We start from the raw sequence: 17,724 nt of genomic DNA, 5'->3' as shown, positions 1-17,724 counted from the left end.
TTGAAAAAGGACCTGTCATGGCCCAGCTGGACCTTCCCAATAAATAATTGTAAATGAGTAATACATTTAGTTTCTGGGTATGGAATATGTCTTCTGTTGTCTTTCCTCAGCAGAAAGAAAGCCTTGTCCTTGGTCCTCAGCCTGTTTTTTTAAGCAAAACAAGCTTATTCATCCAGCTTGCAGTATCCACTTGATGTTTTCAGCAATGATCATTCCATCAATAAAAACATAATTTGTGTGTAAGATTTTCCGGTAGTGTAGCTAGGATGGGTCGAGTAGGGCATCTGTCCTGGGTGCAAAGTGTTGGGGGGGGGCGGCGGCAATCAGCTGATCCCCATCTCTAATGCAATATCAGCTTTAAAAAAAACAGTATTGGATTTGTGGTCAGACCTGAACATAATGTTATCTCTTGGTGTGTTGCCTAAACTGTAGGAGTAGTTTAAAAGTAAAAAAAAAAAAAAAATGATACATTAACTAAAACCTAAGCACTTCAGTGCTCCATTCAGGTAGAGTATAAACTACTTGCTACATTTGTACAGTTTATAAGAAGAAGAAATTATACTTTTTTTAATAAAAAAAGGAGGTGAGTAGGGGGCAGGGCACAGAAACGGAACCTGAATGGCTGGGGTGTGCATCTAGCCACCTGATTGGTGTGCCAGTGGAAGGAATGTGTTTTTTTTTTTTTTTTTCTTCTCTTCAGTGGAAGAGCTGGTGGTGGTGTTGGGGGGGGGGGGGGCATGGATCTGTAATAAGCCACTCGCTACAGGGTAGCAATTGGCTTAATACAGTGAAGTGCTTTATTTGCTCTTTTCCTGAGGGGGGTAGGGCACTGGACCATGATGCCTGCCCAGGGCACTATTTGAGATGGCTACGCTTCTGAAATTTTCAGTAGAGATACTAGTTTTTTCCAAAATCTACATACGTCACAATTTAATGTGAAAATACTACAGATGTGGTGCGACTCCAGTTCACTGATATCAGTTTCTTCATTGTCTGGGAGCAGTTTAACTTAGTGCATTTTTCTGAAATGCTGGTGAATTGTATTTTGGGCCTGAAATATTCTTTTTTTTTCTTAAAATAGTAGGGTATATTTTATGGGGTCTCTTGTAGAGTTTTTGTGTGCAGCTAACATTTTTAGTACAACCTATAAGTGGATCACATTAAGATGGGGGGGGGTACAATAGGGCAACAGCCCCACACGATAGGATTGTAATGAGAAAAATATCTGTATTTTCATTTTTGACGAAAGCAAAATATTTGCTTTTTATTTTGACATAAGAATTTTTTCCCAAAACTACTTTCCAGCTGTTTAATATTTTAATTTGTTGCGGTTTTTTTTGTGGCTGAATTTCCATATTGACATTCTGCCTTTTTATTGTCCTTGCTATGTGAATCCAAAATGCATGTCTGTCATAACACTAATTCCTTCTCACCGACTGTTACTTTGCAGGGTTCTTGGTGAATGTGATATAAGATGTCTCTTCTGTTCATAGAGCTTTTGTCACTATGAAGTGGTTCCTCTTCAACATATGTAATCCCTTTGTCTAACAGTTACTTGCAGACTATTTGCTATCACATTTCCATGTTTAACAATGGGTTTTCTGTTACTGTGGAACCATGTGCCTTTGCCTTGTGAGATGTGTGCTTTTAAATGCTGAATTCCATTTGAAGGATGCCTGTTTACCTTGGTCAGCTTCAAACTCAGACTTCCTTTGATTTTTTTTTCCCCACAAGTTTCATTTGTGTTTCCGACACTTTGCTTTCTGACGGCAGCACTTAAACACAGCTATATACTGGTAAAGTACTCGTTGGTCTTTCAGTTCTAAGAGTTACATGTAGCCCCTGCTCAGTCTATAACACATGTGCACTTGACGCTTGACTCGTCCTTTCCATGCCCTGTTAAACTGGCAGTTTTGACCCTCGGACTAGCACTATGCCACTTCTTCATACAGTATGTTCCAGAACCCCGCCACCCTGTTGGTGAAGTAGTGTTTTGTCAATCAAAAAAAAAAAACAAAACTTAATAGTAAAGGTTAATATGAAGATGGAAAAACATTTATTACACACAAACACATTTTCACTTAGTAGGGCCTTCAAGTAATTTTACCTGAAGAAGTTGCCAAGTAAAAATGCATTTGTCAATAATAAAATGTTTTTCCTTCTACATGGTGCACATAAATGTGTATTCATTTCTTGTTACTATTATGATCATTATGTGCTTCATCCAGTGTTGCCTATATTTTTTGTTCAAGTCAAAGCTGAAATCTCTGATCTGATGTCCATTTCATTCTTCCTCACTGAGTCTTTGGATCTGATATAGGATCCAACTCGGACACTTTTACAACACTATGATCTGCGCCTCAAACTCCTCCCTCTTCATTATACCTCATGCCTGCTCTAATCCCTCTGATTTCGTTTGCTGCCTTCCAGCACAGACATGGCCCATTGACCTTGAGCAATTTAACAGATAAGTGGGTTCTTATACATTTTTCTCTCCGACTTTTCCTAATTTACTTGGACTACCTTTCTTTGCTTTATCTTATCCTTTATGTATCCTTTTTCCTCTTCTCCCATAGTTTTTTGACTTTGAGCATTAGCAATAGTGCATCTATTTGGGATCTGAACACCTTCAGACAGATTGTGGTATATGTGCGACCTTCAACCTGTACACCCTGTTACACAGGAGAAACAAGTTAATACTGAGAGGTATTTTGCCTAATTCTGGGGCTCAAACTCCATCTAAACCATTGAGTTCTAAAGAGCTTAAAAGGAGAGCGTCCTTAGCCTCCCCGAAGGTGGCTTCTTCTATTCCTGAAAAGAGACCTAAACTACCAGATCCAAAGCCTTCAGATCGGAGTACGTCTGTAGTCACATCAGATCTGAGAACATCCTCAGATCGAACTAAGTCAGCAGAGAAGACCTATGATCCAATAGCAGTGTCAGATCTGACCATATTGATAGTGGACTCACCTTTCCTGGGAATGTCCTCCTCTAATCAGAGAACTTCGTATATGAGGTCTCAGAGCTGAACACCAATACCAAGCTCAAAACGCACTTCCCCAGCTCCAACCCCTGGCATGACATCCCGTACTAAGCCAAGACATTCCTCAGCTTCCTCTAGAGCCTGTCGAAGACTCTCACAATCCGATATGGACAGGATAATGCAGAGCCTTGAGGTGCCAATACAGATGGGGCTCTCACAATCTCCATCCCTTCCAGGAGCTGTGAGATCACCAACTCCAGTATTTCATACTCCTTGTCCAATCCAACCTGTTGCTTCGGACCTCCAGGATCCAGGTTTTCCGAGAGAGTGGTTGACAGATCAGAGGATGGTGTTTTCCTCAACTCATCTGTCAGGGTCCCTGACCGGCTTGGCTCTGATATCATCTGATCACAGCAGGTCACAGGTCTGAGATGTTGGCGGGTAGGCTCCAGGCCTAACCTTGTTGGATCCTTCCCTTCGGCAGACCAGGTTTGATGCTGTCTAGAGGCTTCAGATCCAGTGTAGGCTCCACACCTTCTCGGGTAGTTTCGGCTCCTAATGAGAGGGAGGGGGTATGAGGTCTCCACAAGTCAGTCAGTCTTTTGAGTGGTAGAGAGGACCTTCTCTAAACCTAAAGCTGTCTCCTCACCGCCCCGGACCCTACCAAGCCAACATCCTGTCTGAGCCATATTCCCTTGCATCCTGCCTTAAGTCAACCCCACCCCCCCTGCTACTACTCCTCAGGGGATTCCCCACTCTTCCGATTCCTCCCCTGAACACCCCATAGAGGAGGTGCATTGCAAGACAAAGTGCAAGAGGAGGCAGTTATACTCCCATCTGGAGTCATTAACTGTGGACACCGACTTTGAGGGAGAGGGATCCCCAAGATCTCCACCTGGAGATATTCTGGAAATACTGACGCAAAAAGGTGGATGGTCTTGCAAACCTCCTCCTGAGGAGTCAGCGTTTCTGGAGGCCTTCTGGGTGGGCCCATGCATGTCCTAGGTGACACCCCTGATGGATGAGCTCACCGATCTAATTTCCTCCCGGACTGAATAGGGGAAGTAAAAGGAAAATATTATAGGAAAGAGGGCTAGAAGTACTAAGCAGGAAGGAGAGGACAGCCCACGTTTATAAAGGAGAGAGCTTTGAGTGTGGACTTGCTTAGACTCCTGATCTCCTTTATAACAAGTGAGAAAGTAGAGAGAATTTCCTCTTGGTTTAGACTGTGTAAACTATGGAAGGAGATGACAGAATGAACTCCAAGAGGGGAGGGTGGGTGCATGGTGTAGTGAATGTATACATTAGTGGAAGTAGCTGATGTGGTAGGTTGATGACTGGGTGGTGGGTGTTGGGGGAGTTGGGAATGGCATTCTTAGAAATTTTGCCTGTATCAGTAGCCTGGATATAGAGGAAAGAGAAGACTAGGGAATGTTATGAATGGATTACGATTGATAAGATGAGGAGACCTGGCAGAGAGACAATACCTATGCAATGGGACAGGTTCCATCTCAGACCAAAAAGGGATCATTTTGTTTGGTGGGAAATGTGCAGCTCCACAATCCCTCCTTTAAATTAAGATGCGAATGGAGGGAAGGGTAGAAGCTCATGACATAAGGAGAAAGTGGCATTTTAGATGCAGATCCTTAAGCAGAATAAGAATAGCCTTCCAGAATATTATATTCATAAAGTAACAGAAATTATTCTAAGAACTAAGCCAACATGTGGATGGAGAAAGTAGATTCTACCAATAGGCATGACTGCAATTAGGGATACAGAGAATAGGCAAGAGGGGGCAGACATGGACCCCCGCAGGCAGTTGCAAGGAGGTACATTTGCAGCCCCCTGGATTTTGACTTCAAAAATGTTTGCAATGTAATCAAGGGTGCCAGAACCAGAGGGTAAGGGGGGATGAATGCCCTCCCACTTTTACAGCTGTTGGCCAGGAGGCTTAGACAATTTAAAACAATTCTTCACTCCGCGGTGGTGGTGTCTTTAAGTAGGACCATGCATGCATTGTATGCATGCCAGTGCAGATGTAAACGCATTCTGCACTCGCGCATGGAATTTAAACTGGCCATTCCACTGAAAAGAAGGTAAGTAGCTGTTCTGTTTAGAGAGAAGGTGTGTGTGTGTGTGTGTGTGTGTGTGTGTGTTGCTGTGTCAGACCACAGAAAAGGTGTGTGTGTGTGTTTAACATACATCTCAACTGTCCAGATTTAGCCTCATAATTTTGGTCTATTTCTCCTAAAATCTGTGGTTTTCTGCCCAATCAGGGAGGGCTGAAGAAAACAAATGAGAGGTATGCATACCTCTCGGTTGTCCAGATTTTTGCAAAATGTCCTCATTTTGCCTCATATTTTTGGCTTATTCAGCAGCATTTGTGGCTTTCTGGCAAATCACTGAGGATTGAAATAACTAAATAATGCCACACATTTGCATTTCAGACTTCATTCCTTCAGAAAATGCACGCCAAGGCCAATGCTGCTGTTCTAACAACTTTCTGAGTCTATAAAAGCAATATTTAAAGTCTGTCCCTATTTTTGGGCCTTTGTCCCCCATTATTTTAGACTTTGCCCAAATCTCTTATGCTAAGAGGTTGAGAGTTATGGAGGTATGGTACGTGATGCCCTAGTTACAGGGAGAGTAGGGTAGTCAGTTAACTTGATCAGGCTTGACCCTGTAACTTGATTACAGAAGACAAGAGCCTCAATCCTCTACATCAACTACCAGAATGCTGAAGGAATTGTGAACTTCAGTGGACTCAAGAGCCTAAATCCTGCACACTGACTACCAGACTGATATAATTGTGAGTTTGAGTTTCAATACATTTTCAGGGAACTATGAGTTTCATTGCATTTTCAAGGGATTGAGTTTCAGTTGACTTTCATAAAATTGAGTTTCATGCTGAAGGTGGATTGGGTACTCTAAAATTGGCGCTAGGCGTGAGTACGTGCATGTGTGCCTTCTGTGGAAGGTTGGGCACCGGACTGGCAACTCAACACTGTAAAACTCCACTGCCAATCATGAGCGGACAGGTGATCCACTGTGGTGACCCCTAACTGGGAAAAGCCGAAAGAAGAAGAGATTCAAGGGAAGAAGGTTTACTGTTGCTCATGTAGATGGTGTGCTGATATTGCAGTGCCCTTTTGGTTGCCGATTTGTTTGGTGCCTTTTAAGGGGGGGTGTGGGTTCTACGCTCCTGAGTATGTCCTCCTTTGTGTGAGATGCTTATGTGTGTAAACTTTTCAGTTTCAGACATTTCCTAATGCAGTGTTACCAGCTTACCAATATTTTTTAATGTAACATAGGCAATTAATTCTTCAAAGGCAGCAGGCGCTGAATTTGTAGATGAAAGATTGAAATGTAAAGTTGTTTGCCAGTGGCAACCTCTTCATTAGTTACAGATCTGTTTAATGTGGAATTATGTGGATGAATTTTACATTTGCAGAGATTGTGCTTATTGTATTGAGTGGTATTGGTGGATTGCATTGAGACATTTGAGTAGCTTTTTATAGTTGAAATTTTCTGAAATGGGTAGTTTTGTCATTATAGGTTCATACATTTTGTTTCATTGCTTATTAGAAGAATGTTCAAAACTACAAATTTGAAATGCATTCTAATAAGTGGTGCTGTGTTATACAAGAAGTCGACTCTTTGGCATTAGGTTCCATTGGAACCAGGTCTCCTCAGGCCCAGGACTGGCCAGGGTTTCCTCTGTTCCGAGCTCAGCACCGGCCTTTTCTATGGTGCCATCCACGGCTCTGGGAACCCATTCGGTACCTATCCAGCTTGAGCCTCCACTCCTTGGAGCGGGCTTAAAGGAGCAGGGTGTGACCCCGGTTCCAAGGTTGTCCTTTTCTGTTCCGGGCTACCATCCCTCTTCGGACGGCCTTGCTTTCCAGGTGATGGAGAGGGCTCTTACCTCCATGAGCAAGCCTTCGGCATCTGAATCCCCATGTCCTCCCCCTGTGCTGCAGCTGTCCCAGATCAAGCATGGGAGCCACAGGAGACCCTATTGCAGGGTGCCCCTTCTTCCAGGTTCTCCTTAGTAACTCCCACTGAGGAGGTTCCTAGGAAGAAATCGTGCAAGAGGAAGCATGTGGTCTCCCCTGAGGAGTCCTTCACCAAGGATATGGAGTACGATGAAGGGGAAGGGTGCCCACGATCACCCCTGAAGATGTCTCCTTCGGAGACATCCTAGAGATCTTGAAACGGAGGGGTGACTGGAAGCCCAAAAAAACCCTTCCTTGGAGGAATCTGTTTTCCTGCAGGCCTTTTGTGCTTTACCATCTATCTCCTGGGTGACCTCCCCTGCAGACGAGTTGGTTCAGCTTGTGGTGGAGCACGCCTGGAAGAACCCTGACATGATTGAAGCAATCCCCAAGAGACCAAACAAGATCCTCTCTCCTCCTGAAGAATTTCCTCATTGGTCCAAGGGTTTACCGTTACATACTATGATGGTGGTGGCAGCCACCAAAAAAAGAGCTTGCTGAGGAGAGCCGTACTGTTCATTCACCTAACAGGGAGTCCCAAGCAGTGGACAGACTGGGGAAGTGAGTTTTTGCTTCATCGACCTTTGCTATTCAGTCTTTGAACTACCAGGCACATATCACCAAACTCCAGAGAGACCTCATCTCTGAACTCTCTGGTACTCTGTTACAAAAGATGTCTGATGAGGTTAATGACAAGGTAGCCTCGCAGCTAGCAACCCTGGAATTGATTTCTAATTTGTCCATGAGGTTGATTTCACATACAACCAAAGGGGCGGCTAGAGCTGCAGATTCAGGCATAGTTATGAGACGTCACGCCTGGATACATCTGTGTGACTTTGCAGATCCTTTTAAGTCTTCCTTCCTTAATGCTCCAATGGAAGCATCTTCTCTGTTTGGCCCCAAAGTGAAGGACACGTTGGCCAGGTGTGAGCAGGATGGCAAGACCCTGTTTGCAGTTGGTGTACATTTCTCCACTTCTCAGCATCCCTTTTTCAAGAACCAGAGAAGTGGGAAATTGTGGCACAAAAAGTCTCTGGTTCTTTTTGTGACACATGTGTTGAGTTTACCCCCAGAGGCAGAGGGGGCAACTCTTCTGGAAGATGCCCCTACAGAAGCAGAGGGGATCCGCATAATTGGGGTACCAGGGATTCCTTCTCTGGACAGCCCTATCACCACTCCTGAAGAGCGGCCCAATTGCTTTCCTCTGGAAGCAGTCGGACGCCATTCTCTGCACCCCACTGCCTGGCTGTCTATTACCACTGACTCTTGGGTGCAGAAATTAATATCCAGAAGTTACCAAATCCCCTTAGACTCCTACTCAAAACCTCCAAAGCAAATCCCAGATGTCCCACTCGGTTTAAGGGAAGAGGCAGCTCTTCAAACAGAACAGCTGTACTTAAAAAGAGTCATCCAGTACGTCCCACCAGACTAAGTAGGATCCAGATTTTACTCAAGGTTTTTTGGTGCCAAAAAGGATGGGACTGGAGGCCAATTTTGAACCTCAGCTGTTTAAACAAGTTCATCAGCCAGGAAAAATTCTGGATAGTCATGGTTCAGTCCATTCTCCCGTTTCTGGAGGAAGGTGATTGGATGTGCTCAATAGACTTTTGAGATGTGTATTACCACATCAAAATGGACAAATGCTCCAGAGGGTTCCTTCGCTTCTGGCTGGGAGCCAATCATTGCCAATTCCATGCCCTGTCCTTCGGACTCTCTATGGCCCCCATGTTCACCAAATGCATAGCAGCAGTAACGGCTCACTTGAGACTGCAAGAATTCCAGGTGTTTCCATATCTGGATGATTGGCTCATCACCGCCCCCACCAAGCATCTTCTGGTAACAGCCTTGCCTTACACCCTCTCTCTGGCACATCACCTGGGAATATCCATAAACTGGGAAAAGTCCAGTCTAATGCCGACCAGACCCTGGGGTTTATAGGGGCAACATTCAATACCCGCTCTTGCTTGATTTCTCTCCCAGATTACAGGCTTCAAAGACTAAGGATACAGCTCAGAGTGATTACTCTGCCACAGATTTGTTCCAGCTCGACAGGTTCTGCAGTTGCTAGGCTAGCAGGTTATCACGAGACTCCTACAGTGGCTTCTGTTGACCCAATAGTGCCCAAACCGTCAACCGTTGTCTTACCAGATTCGTATTACAGATCAGTGCAAACTGGATCTTTCTTGGTGGATGAAGCCAGACACAGCACTTTGGAGCCAGCCTTTCCATCCCTCTTAGCTCAGCGCCATTGTGACCATAGATGCTTCTCTGATAGGGTGGGGGAGCCATTATGAGGGAATGATTGTCCAAGGCACATGGTCTGATGTAGAAGTTAATCTGCACATAAATGTTCTGGAATTGAGGGCAGTGTTTTTAGCATTGCAAGCATTTCAGACTGCCTTTCCTTTGGGAACAGTTGCTATCCAATCGGACAACATGTCAGTAATTTGGTACATCAGCAAACAAGGGGGAACCAAGTCCTATCCCCTATGTCGAAAAGCCATGAGAGTGTGGCAATGGGTGATAGTTTCCAAATGCTTTCTGATAGCTGTGCATATCTTGGGGATTTCCAGCGTGATCGCAGACCAGTTGAGCAGGTGCATTCTCCTGCCTCACGAGTGGTCCCTTAATCCCAAGTTAGCGGTGAAGATCTTCAGCCTTTGGGACCAGCCTTGCTGTGACCGATTTACCTCCCTGTCCAGCCACAAGTGCAGCAATTACTTCGCCCTAATTCCCCCGCAGGGGGAGCCTCCGAGGGACGCACTTATCCATGAATGGCCCACGGGACTTCTTTATGCTTATTCTCCCATTCCTCTGATTCCTCTAGTTCTGAAGAAAGCCCTCCGGTTGAAAAGCAAAATGATCCTCATAGCTCCTTTTTGGCCTCGACAAGTGTGGTTCGCCTTTCTCTGGTCTCATCTCCTTTGCAGTCTGTGGATCTTGGATCCAACTCCAGATCTGATATCTCACCCTCAAAGGCTGAGCCACCCGAACCTTTTCAGCCTCAAGCTTACAGCTTGGCTTCTCCACTTCCAATGATTGCCAGTCATTGTAATCTTTCCTCTCAAGTATATGATATTATTCTGGCTTCGCATAAACCATCCACCAGAAAACTTTATGCTGACAAATGGAAAAGATTTGCAATTTGGTCTAGACAAAGAGAATTGGATCCTCGTTCTGCACCCAACTCTGTGGTACTCCAGTATCTATCCAAATTTTTTGAGGAGGGCCCCGCAGCTTCAACTATTCCTGTCCATTTAGCTGCCATTTTGAATTTTCATAATGGTTTTGGGGTTTCCTCTTTAATTTCTCATCATCTGAGCAAAACATTTTTGAAAGGAATCCATCATTCCAGACCTCCACTTAAGCAGCCCACTGAACCCTGAAGTCTTGTACTTATCTTGCAATCCTTGACACGGTCTCCTTTCGAGGCAGCAGCCATGTGTGACATCAAGTTTCTCTCCTGGAAATCCCTTTTTCTGGTGGTTATTACTTCAGCTAGATGCATTTCCAAACTCAAAGCTCTTTGTGTTAAGCGTCCTTATCTGATCTTTCATAAGGCCAGAGTATCACTTCGGAAAAATCCTTACTTCCTGCCCAAAATAATTTTGGAGTTCTCCATTAATCAGAATATTGATTTGCCTGTGTTTTTCCCTACTTTTTCCAACAAGGGAGAGTATTTTTTACATTTATTGGATGTTCACAGACAATTGAGGTTTTATCTAGACAGAACAAGGCCAGTTGGGAAATCTGACCAATAATGTATTTCTTTTTCTGGTCCAGAAATAGGAAAGTCAGTCTCTAAAGTGACTCTATCCACTCAGAGACTGTATAATCTTCATTTTTAACCTAGAAAGGAAATCTGTCCTCCCAAACATCAGGGCTCACTCCACCACCAGATCAATGGCAACTTCTGTGGCGTTGCACTCCAGAGCTTCAATGGACAACATATGTGCAGCAGCTACGTGGGTTTCCCCCCATACCTTTATCACTCATTAAAAACTGGATCTGGTCTCCAGGGGAAGGGCGTCCTTTGGTTCAATGGTGCTCAGGAATGTTCTTCCTCAGAGACATCCATGGATATAAGGTAGCTGGGGACTCTGTCCCATCAGTAATGAATGGAATGAAAATTAACAACATCAGATAAAGAAGTTACGTCTTACCATAATGTTACATCTGTGTTCTTCATCCATTCATCACATCCCACCTTTCTTCCCCCTCCTAGAGGCTCCTGGAGGATCTTTGGGTCCATTTCCTGTTCTAAGGTTTTTGCTTGGAGGTGGCCTCTGCTTTACTTGCTAGGGCAAACTCGATCTGAGGTAACAGGGAGAAGGGGATTACGGGTAAAATCTTAGCTCAAGAGTTTTTGGCTGGTGTGAGCTTTGGTATAAGGCCAACTTGGTTCCAAGGGCTCGGAACCGAACCCATCCGTGATGAATGGATGAAGATCAACAACACAGTTGGAACGTTATGGTAAGGCATAACTTCTTTTTAGCATAACTTCTTCTTTTTTTGTAGAAATGAAGCAATGTTTTGGACAGTGAGGCTGCATTGAAAGAGCTTTGGTCTCCTTAGATGGCTGCTGCTTCTTATAAGCTATGATATTTGTTTTAGGGCTAGAACTTTCTGATGTGGAAGTTATTCAAATTTTAAAAATTTGATCCAGCAAGATGAAAAGGGTTGTTAATGGATTTCATTTCTGTATCTCAGAAGCTCATCTGGTTGCTTACTGATGTATGTAAAGGTGGTTACTAGAACTGTCAACATCCTGTATTTTTTAACTGTTTTATTACTGTCGTGTAAACATATCTGTGGCATAATATATGCACAAGTGTAAACAATCGTCTTTTAGTCATTTATTTCCATTTTACTTCATGATCGCTTAACTTAACAGCTCCTTGCTTGCTCCTGTGGTGCTGTACTTGGTGCCAAACATATTAACATACTCATCTCTAGCTTGTTTTTAATAATTTTCATAATATATATATTCCACTTTAGATCATACAAAATCCATGTAGCTTCAAATCCACCTTTAATCAAAAACCAGTGCACATCTTTAAATTGTGTATTAGATATAATCATTTGAATCCGATGTAGATCTACTCAGTCCTTAATCAGTGTAACCCTAAGGCATCTCTCTCATCTTAGTACAAAACTGATATTTCCACCCTTGAGAGTAACCCATGGCTGTGCATTCCTTTTATCCATAATTGCCTTAATCAGCAAACAAACTGTTATCCTTCATGTTGTCATTGGACAATGTGGGCTGTAACTGCACTCACTTTCCCAAAGCTGTCCTTTTTTCCTTGACACCTCAGTGCTCTGTTGGACTTGAGTATTATCCACTAGTAATCTATTCATCTCATTCTTTGAAAGAGTGTACAGTGCCTCAGTACATGTCAACACTGTTCTCTCATTCCATGACCTCAGCTATACAAACCACTCTTTCTGTTCTGTCTCATTCCACAGAGTTTAAACAAATGTTATTTTCCCATTTATTGTTCCATTATTTACTTGTCCCACTTTTTCCTTCAGCATCTTCACTGAATAGAAAATTAGAGTCTTATTCACATTTAAATTTCCTTCTCTGACCATTAACTGGTGCTAGTAATGTAACCTAAGCCCGTCTGGCACTTACCTATATTGCATTTCACATTTTTCCTGCATTGTCACACTACAGTAGTCTCCCTTTTGTCCGGTCTCGCTGGAACCAGACCTTAGGCTGGATAAATGAATGGCTGGTTAATCAGAAAAAGCATGCAAAATAGTATTTATAGGTTGTAAATCACCTAGAATAACAGGATTTGTGTTGGTATGCATTTGTCTAATGAATATGAAGTCTAAAACTCAAGGGTCTGTCATTATTTAGCCCAAAGGAGGCAGAAGTGTTGTTCTTTGTCTTTTGCCAGGACTATGGCAGAAATCTGATGGCCAGTTAGAGAGGCTGGATAAGAGGCAGTCTACTGTTCTTTACTTTTTATATCCCATTTTAGTCTGTATAGACATTCATATATTTTCACCAGCTTATAGCTCTTGTCCTATTGTAAGCCCAAGAGTTTAACCCTCATTATAAACAGCTTTCACTTTTATTTTCTTGGGTGTGTTTAGCAAGGACTTGGAAGTCATAAACAAATTATTTTAATGTCATCCATTTGCTAATATAAATATTGTCCATATAATTACCATGCAAGGAAAACCATTTTAAATTTCACTAATTTCACATTTTTTTAAACAAGATTGCTTTGTCATTCAACCATTTCAATTAAAAAAAATAGTTGAAACCCTATTTCCAAGTATGATATATAGCAATACCCTCTTAAAGATACTGGATAACTTTGCCAAGTGCTTTCCATATAAATACAGTGGTTAAATTCACCGTGTACTATTAAATTCTAGTTTTATAATTCATTCTCCAGTGTCAGAAATAATAATTTTATTGTACTTATGATTTTGCCTACATCTGAAAGCATAAATATGTCCTCAAACTATGTAACAGCTATCAAATCAGCTTGAAATCATCAAACAATGTGTTAAAACCTCTTTAAGGTACAAATAGTGGTACATGTTATTACAATAAAAGAAGCCGATGATTTCAATGTCACCAATTTGAAGCTGTGTAATTATTAACTGCTCAACCATTTCAAATGAAATAATTACAAGCCTAATGCAGTCTGAACATACTAAATGTGACCCTTAATGAATCCTAAGAAACACTGCTTGGTGTCACCAAGTGGTTTCTAAACAAATACAGTGGTTAATTCCATTTTGTGCTACTAAGTGTTAGTTTTAGATCCTCAAGATTCATTTGGAAAAGAGGGACTTCCAAGATAGCTGCACATTGATCAACAAATAGATTTCAGCTCTCCCAGTGTGAAAACAGATGGAGTGGCCCAGTGTGCCAGTCCTCCACCAGAAATCAGAAGCTTGTAGGCAACATTGCACCCTAAGACCAGGGGATATAGGCTTGATTCTATCAAGCTAATTTAGATAGTTGTGTGTGTATGTATGTTTGCGTGTGTATATATACACGTGCGCGCGCACACACACACACGTATGTGTATGTATATATATATATATATATGTATGTATGTATATATATATATATATATATATATATATATATATATATATATATATATACACATGCATGTGTGGTTAGAAAGCTTTGGAGGAAACTATTAACTCTTATTTTTGTTTTACATGGATCAGTTGTCTGTGTATGTAATTAAAGGATTTTTGACTGGAAACAGACTGCCTACCCTGCTTGGATTACTTTTGAATACTTGGGAACTCTGTACAATATTTCAAATTGTATATTTTTAATTATTTATTTGACTTAGGATGAATTTAAGTTCACTATTTCTACTACCATTATCTGATCTGATTAATATACAGTGATTAACTAGTTATATCTTCCACACAGAGAAGTTTTACACTGTTTTGTTTTTGGACCCACTATATTTATTTAGTGGGTTGTTTGAGACTTTGTGGATACCACAGAGATTACTTGTTTTTTGAAAATGTGAAAAAAGGGACTGAACCTTATCTGCTTTGGTTGAGAAGTTCCACCCTCCACAGTGTTTTTCTTGAACTGTATGTAGTTCCAAAGGAGCTCACAGCAGAAAGATCAGGAGGCTGCTGGGGAAGCAATAAAACAGGTAGTCTAGTTTCTAGCTTGGTCAGGGTCCCAAGGCAGGGTCATTGGCATTTAACAGGTGGCTATGGTCCACCCTTATGGGACAGCAGCAGTCCTTAGTACTTGTTTGACTGTTCTGTACAGGAAGCTTTCTGGGGTCATATTAACCTTTGCTTGTCTGCTGGGAAGTAAGTAACCAGGGGTTTGGGGGTATGAAGGGTATAAAATCCAGAGGTACACAGTTTACTTCCATGCTGTACCATAACCCCTTTTCCCTTTGATTCCATCAGAAATTAACAGCAAGGAAGGAGCTGTTAAGCCTGGTAAGGGGGGGGGGGGGGGTGCCATCTAGTGGGTCCCACTCCAGCAGAAAGGCATAATACTCCTCTAGATTCTTTTTGGTGCCAAGAAAAACAGAACTGTGCATGTCAATACCAGACCTCAGTGGCATGAAATCATTTCACCTAAAAGAAATCTGTTTGCCTTGTCGTGATGCACCTGATCTTTCCATGCTTTTCTTAAGTGAAGTATACCTGCTGATTGGACCTCTGTGATGCCTTCCTCCATATAAAACATCACCAGGGAATATAGGAGATGCTTGTGCTTCTGCATCAGAGCTAGTCAATTCTTGACTCTGCCACAGAGTCTGAACTTTACCAAGACTGTGTTAGACGTCACCAGAAACTGCACAGAACCAATGTCTTTTCTGTCTGTAAAAATGAAAGGTGTCATTTGGCTCAGGCAGTCTGTACTCTCACTGATTCATTTCCTAAAGATAATAGTGAACCCTGCAAAGTCCCATGTGGAACCAACCCACCATCTCTTCAGTTGAACCCTAAACACCGTCTTATGTTAGGCATATGCAACCCAGGACAGGTTGCAAACCCAGAAGAATGTAAGATCCTAAATTCTTTCATCTTAATCCATTACAATGGACCTCAGCCTTAAAAAAATGGGTCTTATGGCATCTGCAATTGTCATGCTACCTCAGCCTGTCCATGAGTACTCTCCAGTGGACTGTCAGAATCCAGTGATCCCTTAATCTGGAGCCCTGTTTTCACATAATGCCCAAAGCCTGCAGAACCATTCTTCAGTGGTGATTGGATTCATCTGACTTTGTTAGTAAGGATCCCTTTCCAGCTTTAGGCTTCCCAGATATTGCTCACCACTGTCTCCCGATGGCCTTTCAGTAATCCCTCCTAGAACGGGGCCATTGGTGTCTGAGACAGTGATATTTGGGTAGTATGCCATTAGATAATGGGGGGGGGATATGTGTTATTTGCTTTCCTAGAAAACATTGAGATTTTGTTTGTTGAACATTCGCTTTCACTGTTTTCATATAGTCTGTAACACTTGCAGATGTCACATCTCTAGCAGACACACTCAGCTGTTGTCTTCTGATGCCTGACGTGATCTCCGAAAGACTTGTTAACAGGGAAACTGTACTCTTTGGGGCAGACCTCAGCTTGACATCATTGCATGTCCATCTGGCAGGAATTATTTTTCCTGATCCTCCCTCCATGCTTCTGTACGTTAAGTGGCACAACCACCTCCATGATTTTTATTCATTTTCTCCAGTGAGCTTTATTTAGAGGACAAGACTTCTCAAGGCCACTATTACCCTCAATGCCTTTTTCTGGCCTTGACGCTTATAATTCCACCTGTTCAAGCTTTACCATTTGGAAAAGCCATTATGCCTTCATCCTTTCAGAAAAGATAACATACCAGTACACTTGCAACATCCCCACCTCCATCCTTCTTACATACCTCCTCACAATCCATATACCTACTTGCCAAATACCACAGGCTATTACACTGCAAACTACTAAAAACTAAAACAAAGAAATTATTCGACACCTTCCTAAAACATAAACTTGAAAACTATTTTACACTACTCCATCTACTACAAGATGGTGACATACACCCCAACCCAGGCCCACAAGCTACTACTACCAAAACACACAGAAATCATATCAAACCCTTCTCTTTCATCCACTACACCCTCTAACTTATTAACCTTGGCCCATCTCAATATACGTAGCATCTGCAACAAAATTAGTCAACTCCATGCCCTATTAGAGGTACACAACTTTGACATTCTATGCTTATCAGAAACTTGGCTAAAACCTTCTATTAAAGACATTGAAATTACCCCACCTGGATATAACATTGTTAGACTTGATCGCACCTCCAGGAAGGGAGGTGGAGTAGCTATTCTATATAAAACAAACCTAAAGCTTACTCTTCTTGACCTTACCCTTACCCAAAACAATAATGCTGAAATAATCTGCTCCAAAATACAAATGAATACTACTAAAGCAATAAACATCATCTGTGCATACCTCCCCCCTGGAAATAACATCCCCACTTTAGAACAACTTCTGGAACAATTCTCTAAAAACCTCCCTCAAACACTATTCCTTGGGGACTTTAACATTGATTGGAAATCTTGTAACAATGCTAACCCCACTTCTCATCTAAACCTTTTTGGTTTCAAACAACTAATTGATATTCCCACTAGAATAGATAAAAAGAGCAAAAAAGAAACCACCTTAGACTGGATTCTTATAAACTCCCCCCTACAAAACTACCAAACTGGCATCCTTCCTGATGACCTTAGCGATCACTCCCTCACCTATGTCATTAGAGCTAAAACTAATCTAAACTTACCTACCTCTCATAGAACACTATACTCAAAAAAACAATTTAATCCTGAATGCTTTCAAACAGACTTTCACAATACAACTGGACCCCTCTAAAACACCTCTCACTTAATGCCGTTGAACATTTCAACTCAGCATTCCTTGCTATCTTAAATCAACATGCCCCAAGTCGTATCATTAGAACAAAGACCAAAACAGCACCCTGGCTAACCTCCAATACTAAACAAAAAATTATACTCAGAAATAAATCTTGGAAAAAATGGCATTCCTCTAGAAACCCAACAGATCATCAAACCTTTAGAGAGCTCAGAAACAATACCAAAAAAGCCATCCTTTCAGATAAAAAGAATTATTACTTTGAACTTCAGCAATCCACCAAAAAAGAACCAAAAAAGTTCTGGTCTACTATCAATAATCTACTTACCCCAGGCAAAGTAGTTACACCCA

At 42.1% G+C, this 17,724-nt stretch overlaps 1 protein-coding gene across 1 annotated transcript in view; it reads left to right on the top strand.

Moving 5' to 3' along the window:
* The window catches only part of RTN4IP1 (reticulon 4 interacting protein 1), a 349,792-nt gene that overhangs the window by 120,234 nt on the left and 211,834 nt on the right, over positions 1–17,724 (top strand). The window lies entirely within an intron of this gene.

This window comes from Protopterus annectens, chromosome 1.part0 (assembly GCF_019279795.1).
Source record: "Protopterus annectens isolate FY-2018-M chromosome 1.part0, PAN1.0, whole genome shotgun sequence".
NCBI lineage: Eukaryota > Metazoa > Chordata > Ceratodontiformes > Protopteridae > Protopterus > Protopterus annectens.
Note: the sequence above shows the minus strand (reverse complement) of the source record. Positions and strands in the feature narration are given on the sequence as shown.